Source organism: Xenopus laevis, chromosome 2L (genome assembly GCF_017654675.1).
Source record: "Xenopus laevis strain J_2021 chromosome 2L, Xenopus_laevis_v10.1, whole genome shotgun sequence".
NCBI lineage: Eukaryota > Metazoa > Chordata > Amphibia > Anura > Pipidae > Xenopus > Xenopus laevis.
Window position 1 is genome coordinate 141570822 of NC_054373.1, and position 18884 is coordinate 141589705.

At 37.9% G+C, this 18884-nt stretch overlaps 1 protein-coding gene across 1 annotated transcript in view; it reads left to right on the plus strand.

The window, feature by feature from the left end:
• The first annotated feature begins 9285 nt into the window (after positions 1–9285).
• acvrl1.L (activin A receptor type 1 L homeolog) overlaps positions 9286–18884 on the plus strand; it is a 46337-nt gene continuing 36738 nt past the window's right edge. Inside the window, exon 1 of the mRNA XM_018247346.2 lies at positions 9286–9654. The gene's annotated coding sequence lies outside the window, so the exon portion shown is untranslated. The remainder of the gene's footprint in view (positions 9655–18884) is intronic.

The window sequence follows — 18884 nt, forward strand, 5'->3', positions numbered from 1 at the left end:
ACTGCAGTGCTCTGTATGTAGCTGCCTGCTGTGGGCACTGATCTCTTCTGATCTCATCTGCTGACTGCTGTAATAACCCAATAGTCCTTGTAAGGACTGCTTTTATGTTCTTTTTTGTTTTTTTACTTTGCTAGTTGCTACTATAAGAGCCCAGTGCTATTAGTCTAGCAGTGTTGGGGAGTGGGACTGGTGTGCTACTGTGCTGCTCCTAGTAGTTCAGCAGCACCAACCCGAGAATTTTTTTTTTTTTAATATACATATAATTTTTTTTTATTTTACTTATCTTACTGTTCTTTAACGTGTACAGTGCTGTTTGCTGTTCTTCATAGTAGTGCACCAATAGTAGTGCACTTGCAGGCATTATTTGCCCAGTGTGTTCTTCAAACAACGGCCATCTAGCTGTGTGAGCTTGTTCACATTCTGTCTAAATATCAATAATAATACCGTCTCCAGAAACACCACCTGAGTGACGTAGTGTGATTTCTGCCCTTTACAGCACAAAACGCAGCGCTGTGTCAACAATGGATTTTTTAGAAACATATTTGCCCTTGATCCCCCTCTGGCATGCCACTGTCCAGGTCGTTGCACCCTTTAAACAACTTTAAAATCATTTTTCTGGCCAGAAATGTCTTTTCTAGCTTTTAAAATTCGCCTTCCCATTGAAGTCTATGGGGTTCGCGACGTTCGCGAACCGTTCGCATTTTTGACGCAAGTTCGCGAATATGTTCGCGAACTTTTTTTCCGACGTTCGCTACATCCCTAAATAACAATACATTTGTAGCCTTACAGAGCATTTGTTTTTTTAGAAGGGAGTCAGCGACGCCCATTTGAAAGCTGCAAAGAGTCAGAAGAAAAAGGCAAATAACTATAAAACTATAAAAAATAAATAATGAAAACCAATTGAAAAGTTGCTTAGAATTGGCCATTCTATAACATAATAAAACCACCCCTTTAACTGATAAATTAGTAAGATGGATACATAAGAAGTCCTTGGCTGCGGCATTTCATCAAAAAGTTACTGAAGTTACTAAAGTCAGATCAGGATAGTTTTTATCACTAGCACCTGCAATCCTAGCAATCCTGTTGGACAGAATTTCTGAAGATCTAAGTAAGGACATTGCATCAACCAGCCACTCACCACCTGAAAGAAGGGTTTACAGTTAAAGGGGAAGTTCACCTTTTGGTAGGTTATAGAATGGTCAATGCGTTTTGGCCTTTGTAATTCTCGTGCTATGTTCCTATCAACAAAATTTTTTAGAGACTTGACCAATTTGTAATTGTTTACTTGGACAATATTTTAGTTTTCTTCATAGCTGGAGGAGCATCATAAGCACATAAGAAGGATTGTCACTTGGCTTTGTACTCACAGGCTCTTCGTAAAGGTTGAAAAATATCTACCTTTTAAATTGAAAAACCCTCAGTCAAATTATTGGGATTTTTAATCTCCACTAATAGCATCTACATGGATCAGCATAGGATTTTGGCTCTCCTAGACTGGCTGGCCCAGGGTCTGTTGGTTATGCAAATTTATTAAAGGATTCTCTCTGGTAATTCTCCAGTAATTGATTCTATCACTAATCTTAGAAGCAGCAATCAGAGACTCTTGAAGCTCACATTTTACCTCTGCCCCAATTCTTGTTTATATTGATCCTGTTTGGCGCTTCATCTTAGAAGTCAATGCTTTAGAGTTGGCAACTTGAGAGTTGGCTATGAACAATGTTATGACGTTGGTGACAGGGAATTACTGGCTACTAAATTTGCATTTGAGGAATGGTGACGTACTTGCTCCTCATCCTGTCTATTTTTTGGAAATCGTAAGAATCTGGAATACCTAAGAATGGTTAAGAGGCTGAGACCTTGACAGGCCAGGTGGGTGGAGTTTTTTTTTAGGTTTTATTTTCATATAACCTTCAAACCAGGTTCAAAGAATTGTAAGGCTGCTTCCTCCTTTGCAGATTCCTGAAAATTTTCTTACATTAAACCCTTTTGAAACCAGCTAATTTTCTTTTTCTATGAAATTAACTTTCATCAAAGATAAAAGGATGCTCAAGCTCCTGTTCCTTAAGTGAATGTTTGAAAACATCCTCTTGCCAGTCATTCTGAAGTTCGGTAGACCCAAGATCTTGTTAAAGTGTTTTAAAGTAATGCAAATATCATGTAGTGTTGCCCTGCACTGGTAAAACTGATCAGTTTGCTCCAGAAATAGTGATGGGCGAATTTATTCGCCAGGCGCAAATTTGCAGTGAATTCGCGCATTTCGCCGCGAGCGAATAAATTCGCAAAATGCCCGCGAAAATTCGCGGCAAAAATTTGCCGGCGTCAAAAAAAAATTTCCGAAAAAACGGACGCCGTTTCGCGAATTTTTCGCCGTTTCGCGAATTTCGCGAAAACGGCGCAAATTCGCCCATCACTATCCAGAAACACTACTATAGTTCATATAAATAAGCTGCTGCGTAGCAGTGGAGGAAAATTAAAAAAGGCTATATGGCACAGGTTAAATAGTGGATAACAGATAATACCATTATGTTCTACAGAGCTTATCTGCCATCTGCCCCATTGCTACAACCTGAATACTTCGAATTGATAGAGTTATAGGATTAAAAACCTTGAATACCTTGAATTGATCAAGTTTTTAGCCAAACCCACCATAAAAATACCGAAAATCATGAAGGCAAAAAATATCTTCAAATGGTGCAAGGGACCTCTGCCATTGATTCTACATGACCTCGACAGGTTTTAGCTGCTTTGGGGCATAATAAATCTTGAAAATTTAAAAAAAAAATGATCCCGAAAAATTTGAGTTTTTAGTGAAACTACCCTCGAAATTTTTTTTTCGTTAATAAATAACCCCCTTAGACTATAGATATGTAATTGCCATACATATATGGAACAAAAAAATAACTAATTTAGATTATGGGTGGCTTTTCAGGATTCTTAATATGCTGGTACTCTGTACATAATGCATATTAATCAATAATAATGAAAGAACCAAAGCATAATAATGCTTTGATGATGGCATTTACTACATTACTCCTCTAGGTGACACTGTCTCTTAATAAATCACCATAAATACGTAAACATGAGCCAACACAATAATTACTCACTTCCTGCAGCAGATATATCATGAAATAAATTCAGAGAAACATAATAAAAGTGGGGACAATGTTGTGTTTTTACTTGCAGCACTTACATTTAACTGAAGCAAAACAAGTCCCTATAAAACTATTAAAACCATCCCTATTAGTCTTCTAGTATATCTTGTGCATTGCAAATATAACAAAAAAACAAAATCCACACAGTGAATTGGTGCACACTAAGGGGATTTCTTATTAAACCTCAGATTTATCTGGTCTGGCATTTTTGGGGCAAAAACTTTTCGTGGAAAAAAAAACCTAAAATTTTTCCCATAAGTCAATGGGAGAGGTAACATTCTCAATTTGAAGTTATTGTGGTTTGCGCTGGGAAACTGGAAAAATCAAGCGATTCTGGAAAAATTCGGGAATAATCACACGATTCGGGTTTTTGCTAGATTTTATCGGGTTTTTCTGCAATCAGATTAATTCGAGATTTTTAATTAATAAATAAGTTCAAATTGGGCATGGGAGTTTGGGCATGTTTTTTTTTTTTTAAATAAATAATGAGATAAATTCAGAGTTTAGTAACTAATCCCCTAATTGTCAGGACAAGGTAAAAAAAAATGCAACCCAAAAACAATGTTGGGGAGCCTCTTGGGGATAAATATCAATACAAAAGGAAAGTGATCCTGGAGCAAAACCTTACTCATACAAAATACATTTATTCCATCAATTGTAAAAAAAATAAAAAATAAAAAAAAATATATATATATATATATATATATATATATATATATATATATATATATATATATATTTATTTATATATAATAAACACACACACATACTGTACATGTATGCTGGACTCAAAAAGCAGCAAATTATAAAAAGGTGAACAGCGATATAGATATAACTACTGAATGAGTTTAAATCATTGCACAAAATATACCCCTCTATTTTTACCAGGGTACAAAAGTGAACATTGTGCTTTAGGGAAGAATTACCATGTAGGTTAGATAAAACATGTATTAAATAATAAAGGCAAAATACATACGTATTTAAAAACAAAAACCATACAAAAGGAAAAACTATATCATGCAGCTATTAATGCAGCAGAAGCACCACAAATGATCTTAGCAAGCCTGCAGGCAACCTGTTGGTTTCCAAAAACACATACAAAGATGGCTACTACAGTACGTAGGTACTCACAATGGTAGGTTCTATAATAAATAGCCAGTAACATCTAACTTCTATACATGTTTTGGATAATGTATTTGTTTGCAAAACAGGAATTTGGTTTTCTTAGATTATGAGGAATAAGTTAAGAAGCCATCAGAGTGGTAAAGAAAACACTGCTGTGACTCTTCTTTGCTATGTATTGCATAAATCTTTGGCGCCAGGGATTAAATCCTCCTAAACATATAAGTAATGTTATTTCCTTCATTGCTGGTGCCTGGATGGAAGCCAACATTTTGTTCCTTTTTCATACCAGCTGTGGCATTATGGTGCGTCTCCTGCTACTGATTATATAAACTCTCTAAAAAAATCAACCCCAAGACTCAAAGCCTGAATCAAGTGGCTACAAGTTTAGTCTTAACAATGTAAATCAGAACCACACACAACACAGTACTCGCACAAGATACCTAAGACCATGCTTTATTTTTATTTATAAATGTGTCACTGACTGATTAATAGTTTGTGTGGCAATCCTCATAAATGACAGCCATTCCTCTAATCAGAAGGTTGTTCAAGCAATCTCTTTTGACTAGTTTGCAAACATAAGTGGACAAGGTGGGCTTCTGCGACGACCCTTTAGGATCAACCCTTGGAATGATACAGTGTTTAAATAATTCTGGGCCCACAGACATTCTGATCCAAAGTATGTGGTCTTCTGTATACATCATTTCAACACCAAGGAGCATATTTTAGGCAAAATCTGGGCCACCATAAATTTTCATACCAAAACTTTGATGTCTCAATTTTTCCAAACCTACTTGGCTAAAGCTACAGCAATATATGATGCTAAAACCACTTACTTTATTTCACAGGACAGAAGCCGGCTAGAGCTTCCTCTTCGCCCTCATAGATACAAAGGACAATAAGCAATATTCCCTCAAGGAACTAATTTGAGTGGATTCTTTCTGCCAAGCACTAGATCTCCCCAAACTTGATGACTGGAAGGACAGAACATACAGCAGAGATCTTTAGACAAACTCGCATAACACTAGACCAACTGTGATGCAGAAAGCTCAAGATCATCTACCCCACATTGTGTCTAAACAGATAATTAAGGAATGCACTGCCCACATTTTTTACATTGAATTATGCCTGATAAAACCTAATAATAATAATAATAATAATAATAAAGCATTACTGTGATGAGATACAGATGGCAATGCTCACTGGAGAGAGTTTTTGACATTATGGCAAATGGAAAGAGTAAACTTTATGCAGAGAACAACATCACTGTAGCATTTGTCCATCACAATGGCCTACCCTTGATACTACCGCATACATGTTTCTTAGATCAGCAATAGATTGATGTTTTGCTGATATACTGGACAAGGTCTACCAGCAAGAAGCAAACAGTGAGTACTATACTACACAGCCCTATGTAATCTCCAACAACTATTGTAGCTTTTGCATAACAGGTAGGAATAAGATGAAAGGATGATAAATATTATTATCATTTTAAATATATATTCACATTATTGTACATTATTTATTAGGGAAGAATGAAATCTCGATTAATACCTTTGCATCCTCTGAGGAGGCCTCCCTCCCAAAACCTACTATTGGGCCCTAAACTGCCCTGTTTGTTGAACCTGGCTCTAAAAGGCAATGCAAAAGTGTTGGCAGGTGACACCTCACACTGACTTGTCTGCCATCTACCAACATAAGCATGCATAGCAAAAGTTGATATGGAAGCTATCATACATATTCTCATTCTTGCATTTCCTGGAAAGGATGTCCATTGTCATCTATTGATCCACAATCACAACACTAATAATACATCATATTGTTTTCATGTAAAATTCTCTGTTTTTAGGATCCCATCAAATTATTTGACTACAAAGGACTAATTGGATAAAAAGGATTGAGTTGTCTTAAAGGTAAGTGACACAAGCAAATGTAGCCAACCAAAGGGCATGCTCTGCATCCGGGAACTTTCCTATACCTACTTTATTTGAGAATTCAATCTCTAAGTTCCCACTTTCAAAATGTTGTTCTTCAGTTTGTTTCTATAATGTTATTCAATGAAAATTAAATTTCTCATTTTACCAGAACCTGAAAGATTTAAAATAAATTTTAAGATTTAAAATAAAAATGTTCATTTTTGTTGTTTTTTATGAAATAATGTTCATTATTGTGTTTATGTTACGGGGCCATTTAAGAGGCCAGGGTAAAGACATGGCCATTAAGAAGTCTCAAGATTTAAAAAGGTAACATGTTTATTTTATGTATCAAAACCACTGAATGTTAACAACTATTTCTACTTGTGTTTAATCACAGTGTTAGCCACTAGTTTTGTCTATGTGTTATTATTAATAAAATGTCATCTACATACAAGGTACAGTTCTGGGAGGACTTGCCATTTGGCATCTTCTTGGAAGATATTTATTAATGCTTGACTATAGAATTAATCTGTTGTAGTCATAATTCTGTCTTTACCCTAAGACATATGTATGTTAGAGAGACAAGTTATGACTTCATGTACCAGCTGCCAGTTGTACCAGCTCTATGTTTAATGTTGCAGTTGTGCTGCTCTAGTTTAAGTGGGAGAAGTTGCCAACTCCATGTTATAGCTTAGAATTAGATCATTCCAGCTTTTGTCAGGTGACAACTTTACAACTGCAATTGACTATGTGAACCAAGAGGCAGGGGTGCTTCACCAATGAGGCGAGTTGAGGCTGTTGCCTCAGGCGGCAGCGCCCCACTAGGTACCAGGAGCAGCAAAAATGCTGCTCCTGGTACTTTAAGAGCGAATTTCCAGGGGAGGGGGAGCAGCAGTTGGCGGCGGAGAAACCAGGATCGCCCCTGCCAAGAGGTGAGAAGTATTTTATCAGTAACACCTGTGGTTTCTGCCCATCCTTCTCTTCTGCTTCTTGTGGGGGTACAAGGGATAAATGAAAACACTTCATATGATCAAGCACGAAGAATTGTACAGCTGACCCCAACAATCGCAAAAATGAACCTTATGCAAATTAAGATTTGCATATTGAATATACAGAATTTGAAATAAGTATCTTTTTAAAGTTTTAGGTTAATGTGTCTCTTATTTCACCTGCTGCAGTTATGAGATATTCTAGAATTATGAATGTTTTTGCTTAGCTTGATAAAAGAAAAAAATCTTGTAAATGCATGTGTAAAATGTAATATCTCTTTTACAAACCTCAAAATACATTTTGAGAATTAAGTGTAAAGGGGGTAGATGAAGGCCAGAAAATGTATTTCCCTTTAACTAACAATAGAACACGTGAATTCATGTTAAATTCATAAAATTGATCTACAGCTTTATTTATAAGAAAAAAAAAAAGCAAAGGCTATTGCTAGTGCTTGAATGGATTAAAAAACTGCTATGTGTCCAAATATGCTTCTAAAACTGAGTGTACCCGCCCAGCCAACTCTGATATCTTATGTGCAAATTCACACATTAATACAAGGAAACCCAGTTGTTTCCTCCAGCCTAGACACAGCGGTAATTCAAGGGCTTTGAATAGCCTGTAGATATGTTCCATTAACCCCTGGCTCTATAATGATTTGATAATTTTGTATAAAGACCATTTCTTGAGCTGACCAAAGATAATATATTAGTGTAAGGGTTTCTGTACAACTACAACCCAACAGCTCACACATTGCTGATGTGTCAAGGGGGCCTATCGGCTCCCAGCGGGGAGTAGTCAGGACCAAGGAGGAAGCTTTAGGGGTAAAGTCCAAGAACGCAGTACAAAAGGGTTCAGGCAAAGTCGTGATCCAAATCCAGTCAAGAGTTCAAAGGCAGGCAGAACAAATCAAGGTCAAAGTCCAGGCAATATCAGAATCCAGTAACCAATCCAAACAGAAATATAGAGCACCCAGGAACATAACAAACAGAACCTATACACGGCCATTGAACCGGCATCCTGGGTGTCCTTTTATTTTGTATTTGGCGCCGGGCCACATGATGTCATCACGCCGGCGTCCTGATGCCGGCGTCCTGATGCCAGTGTCACCGTGCCAGCGCCGCTGCTGCCCACGTGGTGGCTATGGGCGCCATCTTTGTTCAGGCGCAGCAGAGGATAGATGCGCCTGCCGGCGCTAAGGTTTGTGACATGATGAACAGCAATTAATACATATGGCACTCTTTATCTGACTGCAACCAAAGACTTCAATCATTTTACAGACCAACATTGTCAGCCCTTATTTTACAACTGGTGGAATGATAGGCAAGTTTGTATTTCTTACTACACAAAAATACCCGATTCCACAGATTGAAAGGAAATTATAATATCTGTCTCTGTTTAGAGACACCAGTTCCCCCATCCCTCCTTATGCCTGACACATAATACACCAACCTTTTTTCCTTTATTTTTATTAACATTTTGTTCAATTAATTTTACATTACTAAGGTTTGTCCATATATTTCCATTATTGAATTTATGGAACACCTGGTTAAATTTTCGTTGATGATACAATGCACCGGATCAAAAATTGCTTCTTGACTTGTCGATCATTTTTGTAAGACAACATTGCTGAACTTTATACCAGTAAACATAACAATTCAACAACTGCGGTGCAGGTTTTTTTGTGAGAAATTCTTAAAAATCTCTTAAAGAGTGGCCCTCCCCTACCAGCTTTTTTCCTATATGTCTGTAGGGTTCACAATCCAATTTTTCTTTGTCTTATAATAAATAATTTGTAACTGAGTTCCACAATTTCCTAAAGGTTTACCTCTACAAAGTAAGTATTGTGCTGCTTTTATGTGTTTGACATTGTTTTTCACAATTTTTAACCTTTTTAAGAACATTTACAATTATTTTGGGTGGAGAGTATTAGCTGGGAGAAACTGCAAAGCATATTTCCCACAGGACCAGAGCATCACTGTTAATGTTCATCCTCAAAGATTAAAACTATATTTTAGGTTCTGTGAAAGTAAACAGAGCCTCATACATGCAAGATGGTTGCTGTAACTAATCGTTCACATGAAAGCTATGGGACCTTTTTGTCAATATTCATTAATCCATTTCGTTTGAGCTTTCACATCGGTGGCTGGGTTCTGAGAAGGGAACTGTGTCATGTGTTGCATCCTGTATTTAACAAAAAAAAAAACAACAGGAAGTTCTGGGATTGCTAGCCAGAAAAAAAGGCTGTTTTTAGAGAGAGGAAACTAAAGACATTAAAAGAGCCATGACGGGAGAGTGCATAGTTTTCTTATAATCAAAACCATGAGCAGGCAGTTAGAAAAAGTTCCATCCAGCTGAGAGAAGGGGCTGATGTGAAGGGAACACAGACTGGACTTGAACAAGAAAATCTGGAAGGTTTATTTCATGAACTGCATCTCAGCGCCAGCTGCTCCTGTGTCACCTGAAAACCCATTCAGGTAAAGTTCAAGACTCCAGACTTTCCTCCTTTCTTTTCCGCGACCTACATTATAGATCTGAGCATAGAACACACGTCTTGATAAAGGCAGCTATCTGACTGCGCTGCATCTGTCGTCTGTTTTCCTGTGTTGAGTGGTAATAAGAGAGATAATATACTGCCAGCGTTCTGCCAGCTTTACTCTGGGAATGGGGATCAAATGTCACACTGTAAGCCAAAGTGGAAAAAGAGAGGCAATTGAAGGCTGTGAAATGTTACCCTGCATTTTCTAAATGGTATTTTATGTATTAGCAATGTTAGTAATACTGTATAATATAATACTGACGCAGCATTGTTAGGCTACAGGATTTATCATTCTCTGCCAGCAGAAAGATATTATAGGATGCTGCTATTTTTACCTTAACTAAAGTTAGAGAGTTAGTTGGTTTAGCACCAATAAGTTGGGCAATCCTATGGTTGTTGCTTTGTAGAACAAGCATACAGCACCTTTTTTGCATTAAAAAACCTTTATTCCAAACATATAGCTTAGACTATGGAAATCAGCTACTTGTCTGGCCGCCATTGACCTTTTATGTAGCTTGACTTTCTCTTGTTATGAGACTCCACTTTAATGTATAATATCATTTTGGTATTTAAGGTATTTAAAGATGTTTGAAGCTGTGATTTAGCAACAACTGGAAGTTTACAGGATAAATGTTTGTTAGAACTAGGGATGTAGCGAACGTCGGAAAAAAAGTTCGCGAACATATTCGCGAACTTGCGCAAAAACGCGAGCGGTTCGCGAACGGTTCGCGAACCCCATAGACTTCAATGGGAAGGCGAACTTTAACATCTAGAAAAGACATTTCTGGCCAGAAAAATGATTTTAAAGTTGTTTAAAGGGTGCAACGACCTGGACAGTGGCATGCCAGAGGGGGATCAAGGGCAAAAATGTATCTGAAAAATCTGCCTGTGTGTGCTTGGAAGAGATAGTGTAGGGGGAGAGCTGTTAGTGATTTCAGGGACAGATGAATAGTAAGTTTGCTGGCTAGTAATCTGCTTGATACTGCTCTGTATTGGAGGGACAGAAGTCTGCAGGGATTTGAGGACATTTTTAGCTTAGGTAGCTTTGCTGGCTAGTAATCTACTGTTCTCTTTAAACAACTGCCATACGTTGACCTTGTAGGCATTGTTTGCCCAGTTTTTTTTGGACGCAGCCACTGAAGCACAGTTGCCATAAAAAATATGCCATATAAATGCTGAAAATAGTAATTTTTCGCCATACGTTGACCTTGTAGACATTGTTTGCCCAGTTTTTTTGGTTGCAGCCACCGAAGCACAGTTGCCAGAAAAAATATGCCATATAAATGCTGAAAATAGTCATTTTTGCCATACGTTGACCTTGTAGGCATTGTTTGCCCAGTTTTTTTGGTCGCAGCCACTGAAGCACAGTTGCCAGAAAAAATATGCCATATAAATGCTGAAAATAGTCATTTTTTGCCATATACGTTGAGTCAACGTATGGCAAAAAATGACTATTTTCAGCATTTATATGGCATATTTTTTCTGGCCTCTGTGCTTCAGTGGCTGCGGCCAAAAAAACTGGGCAAACAATGCCTACAAGGTCAACGTATACACTACTACAGCGGTGGATACGGATTACGTAAAATATATTATGGCTGCTTGAAAAAGTCACTCCGGTGTTTTTTCTGGAGACGGTAATATTATGGATATTTAGACAGAATGTGAACAAGGTCACACAGCTAGATGGCGGGTTGAAGAAAACAGTGTGCAAATAATGCCTACAAGGTCAACGTATACACTACTACAGCGGTGGATACGGATTACGTAAAATATATGAATGCTGCTTGAAAAAAAGTAACTCAAGTGGTTTTTCTAGAGACGATAATATTATCAATATTTAGACAAAATGTGAACAAGCTCACACAGCTAGATGGCGGGTTGAAGAAAACAGTGTGCAAATAATGCCTACAAGGTCAACGTATACACTACTACAGCGGTGGATACGGATTACGTAAAATATATTATGGCTGCTTGAAAAAAGTCACTCCGGTGTTTTTTCTGGAGACGGTAATATTATGGATATTTAGACAGAATGTGAACAAGGTCACACAGCTAGATGGCGGGTTGAAGAAAACAGTGTGCAAATAATGCCTACAAGGTCAACGTATACACTACTACAGCGGTGGATACGGATTACGTAAAATATATGAATGCTGCTTGAAAAAAAGTAACTCAAGTGGTTTTTCTAGAGACGATAATATTATCAATATTTAGACAAAATGTGAACAAGCTCACACAGCTAGATGGCGGGTTGAAGAAAACAGTGTGCAAATAATGCCTACAAGGTCAACGTATACACTACTACAGCGGTGGATACGGATTACGTAAAATATATTATGGCTGCTTGAAAAAAGTCACTCCGGTGTTTTTTCTGGAGACGGTAATATTATGGATATTTAGACAGAATGTGAACAAGGTCACACAGCTAGATGGCGGGTTGAAGAAAACAGTGTGCAAATAATGCCTACAGGGCAAATAATGCCTAAAAGGTCAACTTATACACTACTACAGCGGTAGTAAAATAAAAAAAGTAAAATAAAAAAAAAATGAATATTAAAAAAAAAAAATTAAAGTTGGTGCTGCTGAACTACTAGGAGCAGCAGATTAGCACACCAGTCCCACTCCCCAACACTGCTAGACTAATAGCACTGGGCTCTTATAGTAGTAGTAGTAGTAGTAGTAAAACAACAAAAAATAAATAAAAGCAGTCCTTACAAGGACTACTGTTATTGCAGCAGTCAGCAGATGAGATCAGAAGCAGGACAGCTGCCCACTGCAGCTACACACAGAGCACTGCAGTAGAAGGTAGATTACTAGCCAGCAAAGCTACCTAAGCTAAAATGTCCCTCAAACCCCTGCAGACTTCTGTCCCTCCAATAACAGAGCAGTATCAAAACGATTACTAGCCAGCAAACTTTCAACTGTCCCTGAAATCACTAACAGGCAGCAGCTCTCTCCCTACACTATCTCTTCAGCACACACAGGCAGAGTGAAAAAACGCTGCAGGGCTTCGGTTTTTATAGGGAAGGGGAGTGGTCCAGGGGAGAGCTTCCTGATTGGCTGCCATGTACCTGCTGGTCTGGGGTGAGAGGGCAAAAAAAAGCGCCAACAATGGCGAACCCAAAATGGCGAACGTCGCGCGACGTTCGCGAACTTCCGGCGAGCGCGAACACCCGATGTTCGCGCGAACAAGTTCGCCGGCGAACAGTTCGCGACATCTCTAGTTAGAACCATTATTATTGCACTAATGTGGGCTACAGTATTGTGATATTGCTTGTATATTATACATACTTCTTATTTATAGGTAAATATTTATGGAATATATATTATTCAGAGAGCCATTCCTGTGGATTTCTGTGTTTAATATTAGTGTCATAATATATCAAAAACATTTTCAGTGCCAGCGTATCATTTAATTAAAAAACATTACATCTAACGTCTATCAAGTTTATCCATGATTCAGCATATGCAGAAAGCCAGTTGTATTTCCTCTAGGTTTAATATACATAGTATTGTATTCCATTATACCTATCACTGAAGAATTGTTTTGGAAAATTGGGACTGGATTGGTTTAAGGTGATACATGGACTGAACCTTTAAGGCAGTGATCCCCAACCAGTAGCTCGTGAGCAACATGTTGCTCCCCAAACCCTTGGATGTTGCTCTCAGTGGCCAGAAAGCAGGTGCTTATTTTTGAATTCCAGGCTTTGAGGCAAGTTTTGGTTGTATAAAAACCATGTGTACTGCCCAATAGACCCACCTTTAAGCTGCCAGTCCACAAAGGGGCTATCAACAGTCAATCACAACCTTTTTTTGGCACCACCCAGGTACATTTTTCATGTGTATGTTGCTCCCCAACTCTTTTTACATCTGAAAGTTGTTTATGGGTGAAAAAGGATGGGGACCCCTGCTTTAAGGTATCTCACTGATTGTCCCATCAGCCAAATGCTTTTGTTACATTAATTTGGTTTGATTGCCAAATCAGATTTGACAGTAAGTGAAGAGTAGCTGTGGGTCCTCTTTCTTCCTTTTTTGCTCATGCACCATGCTTGCACCAACAAAGTCCATCAGAAGACATACATACATATTTAGTTTGGACGGATCATCCATAATTGATCTGTTGAAACTGACCCCCGAGGTGACCTACATACCTGCATGGCAGAATTGTTGAAATAAGCCAAACTGTCAGTTTATTCAGATCACTTGATCAGACTGCACCCAGATGACAGCCACTGGAGTCGATTAAAAAAATTGGGCAGGCATGTGGTGTGCACTAATTCATCTGACTGACATGGGAAATTATGATATCATTAGTAATCCAAATAGTCAGCCCTACTGGATTCAGTCCAGCCAAAGTAGATTGCTTTCACACCAATAATGCTTTATAGCTGCCACAAACTAAAAATATGTTGCTGAAGATGTGGAAAGCTGTAGTAAGATACAGTGTGCTGCAAGATGAGAGAACTAGATGTTCTGTTGCCTTAGTTAGGGATTCAATTACTGTTTCCACCCACAAACATAATGGCTGACTGAGAAACAAAACTAGTAATTTTGGTCCTGGTCCCCTAAGGCAGACCCTTAGACACTTAGGCTGAAGTTCAGTTAGGGCAAATTTCAAGGTGAATGCTTTTACTGTCATGGATATTTATAGGAAAGTGAAGTTTATGATCAAATTTTCATAGCTATATATGTGTGATTTTGTACTGAGCTAAGGCCATCCCGATTGTAGTTACTACTACTCCTGCTTTTGCTGCCCCTATAACAGAAATATGTGCAAATGCATAATGTTGTGTATAGTAGCTCTTGGTTTAAATAAGGAAATAAAACTGACTCTCAAGATGCCACTGTTTTAGTATTAAGATTGGGCATAAAGAACATTTCTGACGGACCCTCACCATCAGAGAGAAGATTGCTGAAAATAGTTCATACATAGTACATACTGCATAGTTTATCTTTCTTAGTAAATGGACCCGCACTCCTTCATTTTAGTGAAATAAATCAATGTGCTTTATTCACAAATTCATCTCCAACGTTTCGGTTCTCTCTGAGACCTTTTTCAAGGATGTCAAATCTGTGAGACTTTAGCTTTTGTTGATCTTAACAATGGACAGGTTGGACATCCCTGAATTGCACAATCTTTACTCTGTATCTCTGTCCCCATTCCTTTTTAGCTCTGTCAGCTCATCTTCGAAAATTATTTCCAGGGAGACTCTGCTATTGGGCAGGAACATATTTCTACTCATTACTATGATTTTCAGAATGAGAGCAATGAAACTTGCTTTCTGCATTTTGGACCACTTAAATTATTCTGTGCAGTTGATTAGTTGAAATAATTCTTGGAAATTCCTGATCATGAAAATATCCCTGGGAAGGAGAATAAGAAATATTGCCATTTTCTATTGGTTATCATTATATCAATAAGGAGCCGCAGAGTGACACAAGTTTTTGATAATTATGTCAATTACATATGTTCCTTCTGTGCAGAGAAGATGTGCTGTCATGAAAGAATTCCCTAAGACTGTATTACTGGTAAAACCCCCCCTAGGCTTACAGACATTGGCTTCTACAAAATTAACTTCAGTTATTAAGTTTCATTGATCATAGTCTTGGCCAGGGAGTGGGTCATTATACGAAGACTGTATGGTGACCTGTTATCAGCTTAGATCATGTGGAAAAAAGCTGCCCAAAGGATATAATACATTACAGTTTCTTAATTTTTGAGCGCCATGGGCTTGGAAATAGGCTTTCATTGTTTAACTATGCCAGATATTGTCCCTTAAAATTACCACTACAATATGAACTTACTTATTCATCATCCTTTTTTTTATGAAAATGTAACCTTTTTCCAGAGTGTCCAATTATACATCAATTCAATATCTACATATAGTACTCACAAGACAGTGTTGAACCCACTTTTATTTTCTTTCTTTTTTAGATAAGAATATATAGATATTACTATTACACTTGCTGTGCATGAAATATTGTTATTTTGTGTTTTGTGACTAAAGGTCAGGGGTGCCCATCAGCATGTCAATCTTTGTGTCTGCGCAGGGCATCGTAAGGAAAGGGTGCACCAGACTGGCTTTTGTCTTTCTGTACAAGTAACTTAAACACATATATAACCATTAGACTGATGGTTTCAGGATACTGCAACCAGCTTTGACCTTTGTTTTAAGTAGGTAGTAAATATAGGGAGCACTAGGGATACTCTACATATGTTTTTAGCTCCCCAAACTCTGTACTATTTTGCACAGAATGGTATTGACCCAAATGCTGGCCCTAGTAAAAGTGTTCACATTAAAATGATATATTTTAAAACTGCTATGCCACCTTGATGACTTAATAATGGCCTCCTTAATGACTCCAATTCCTGAAATGATATACAAACAAATATATTAATGATACAATCTCAGCCGTGAAGCATGGCAAACCATTTGATTGCATATTCCTAAGCAAGCACCAAACCCTTCATTATTTTCAGATTTAAAGGGGCCATTCACCAAAAACACTGCATAGTGAAAGGAAACCTGGTTCTTAGCAAATTTCAAATACAGTAGAACCTCCTTTTATGTTTTTCAGGGGACCAGAATAAAATCTTGTAATATCAAGGAAATGTATTTTCTATTATATATAGCTATAGGTGGGACCACTGAAATTTAAAATGTGGGAAAACCTAAATGTATTCTCATTACAAATTTTCAGTGATTTTACAGTTGTTTGTAAATGTAAATCAAAAGCAGTATTGGTCTGACATTGTTTCTGATTCTGACTCCTGAAACAATGTTACAAACCAACTGACTAAGCCTGACTCCTATTATACTATTTTAAGATTTCTGTGCCAAAATTCATTGTGCGTGTCTGCACATTTTTTCGAACACCGTGCCTGTCAGTGCAGATACAGAAGGGGTAGATCTGAGTCCATCAAATGTTGTTCCACCTGCGTAGAAACCACAGGTGAAGAAAAGGCAGGGCCTCCGCCCTATGTGTGATTAGTCTTACCAATCATTTATAAACAGCTATATTGATATTTTCTTTAATCATGCACAAAAACCTTTCTTTAAGTAAATATATTTTCATTAACTATTTTACTTTCCTAATCTCAGATATGGATTGTATTATTGGAAGACAGTGCCCCCTTAAACTGTGCAAAACAATCTGAATCTCTTTAGTACAGGTATGGGATCCATTATCCGGAAGCCTGTTATCCAGAAAGCTCTGAATTACGGGGAGGCCATCTCCCATAGGGGCAAATTCACTAACCTGCGGAGTTGCGCTAGCGCAGGCTTCGCCGCACTTCGCCAGGCCGCTAATTCACTAAAATCAGAAGTTGCACTCAGGGAGGCGAACGGTAGCGAAGTTGCGCTAGCGTTAATTCGTCAAGGAAAGCGAAGTTACGCTAGCAATGCCTAATTTGCATAAGGCGCCAAGTTAAAGTACAATGGGCGTATATGTAGCAGCTAATACATTACACTACACAAGCCTGGGAAAGCTTCAAAAAATAAAATAGAGTTGTTATATTGCCCTACACATGTGCCCACTGTATAGTTTATGTGCTATATGTTAGGAAATGTAGGGGGGAAGCAGGGTACCCCCAAAAAAATTTAAGATCACCCTAAAAAAAGGAAAAGACGCCAGCTTTTTTGGGACTTAGAAAAAATTTCAACTTTTTTTGAAGCAATCCCTATCTACTCTATTGCACTTCACCTGGTCTGAGGTGGTGAAGGCAAGTCTGGCGCAAGAGGTAACTTCAGTAAAATGTGCAAGTTAGTGAATTAGTGTAGTTACGTCCCATCGCCATAGCGCAACTTCGTCTGGCGTAAGGGTGCGAAGTAGCATTAATGTAGGTCCACTTCGCTAGCGAATTTACGCCAGCACCCATTAGTAAATCGGCGAAGTAACGTAATTACCTCACACTGGCGAATTTGCGCTAGCGTTAGCCACTTCGCTCTTTAGTGAATTTGCCCCATAGACTCCATTTTAATTAAATAAATCTCATTTTTAAAAATGATTTCCTTCTCTGTAATAATAAAACAGTACCTTGTACTAGATCCCAACTAAGATATACTTTATCCTTATTGAATGGAGAGCAATCATGTTTGGTTTAATTAATGTTTAATTATATCTTAGTAGTCTTAAGATATGGAAATCCAAATTAAGGAAAGACCCCTTATCTGGAAAACCCCAGGTCCCGAGGATTCTGTATAACAGGTCTCTTACCTGAAAGTATATAAAAATTGAATGTCTAAGGGTTTATATCATGGATGTCCGACTTGTGGCCCTCAATATGTTCTTAAACTTTGGGTTGTTGGAGGTTGTTTTATAGTTGTTGACCATCTCCAGTGTATATTCAGTGGCTTAGCATTAAAAAGAGCAGAAAAAGAGTAAGGACCTGGATAGAACTTTTATCACAATTGTAATTTTTTTACCCCCTCTGTTGCAAGATTCATAAGCAAAGAGGGATAAGGGTAATGCACACAAAAATATATGTTTTTTTCCCTTGGGCAATATTTATGCTTTGTCCTGAATAGCAGCTACATTTGCACAGAATGTATGTATCACATTTTAATGACCATTTCATTAAGAGTGTAAGCTCTGGGGGGGAAGAGAACCCCTGTTTGTACTATTACAGTACTGTAAAGATTTACAGTGCAATATAAATAAAGATATCCATTCATAAGTTGTACATTCCCCCTTTAAGTCCTTTTCAGTATACGCAGGTTAGGGGGGGAGTCAAGATTTCCTGTCCTGTACAATTGAATGCAGTTCAGAGTGCGTGAGTGCAGCCCTTCATCACTGCCAACATCTAAACAATCTTGATTCCTGAGCTGGCTTCCACAGAGACAGCCGGGTGCCTCAATTCAATGCCAGGAAGCTCGGGACATGCAGATTTCTGTTTTACATTTTTAAACAGCACCAATGAAATTGTGAGTTTAAGAAGTTGAAGGGCTTGCCATTCTTTTATTTCAGTAATTAATTGTGCTGAGGACAAACAGGGAGTGGCAATCTGACAAGCATACTTCTAATATTTTTTTTTCTCCATGCAGAAATAATGCATACTTTAGTTTCCTCTAGACATTTCTGTAGACTGGAACATTTAGATTTGTTTATAGATAGAGATGATAAGAGGTCCCAGTAGACAAAGCAAATGAGGCAATCGACCTGGAAAGC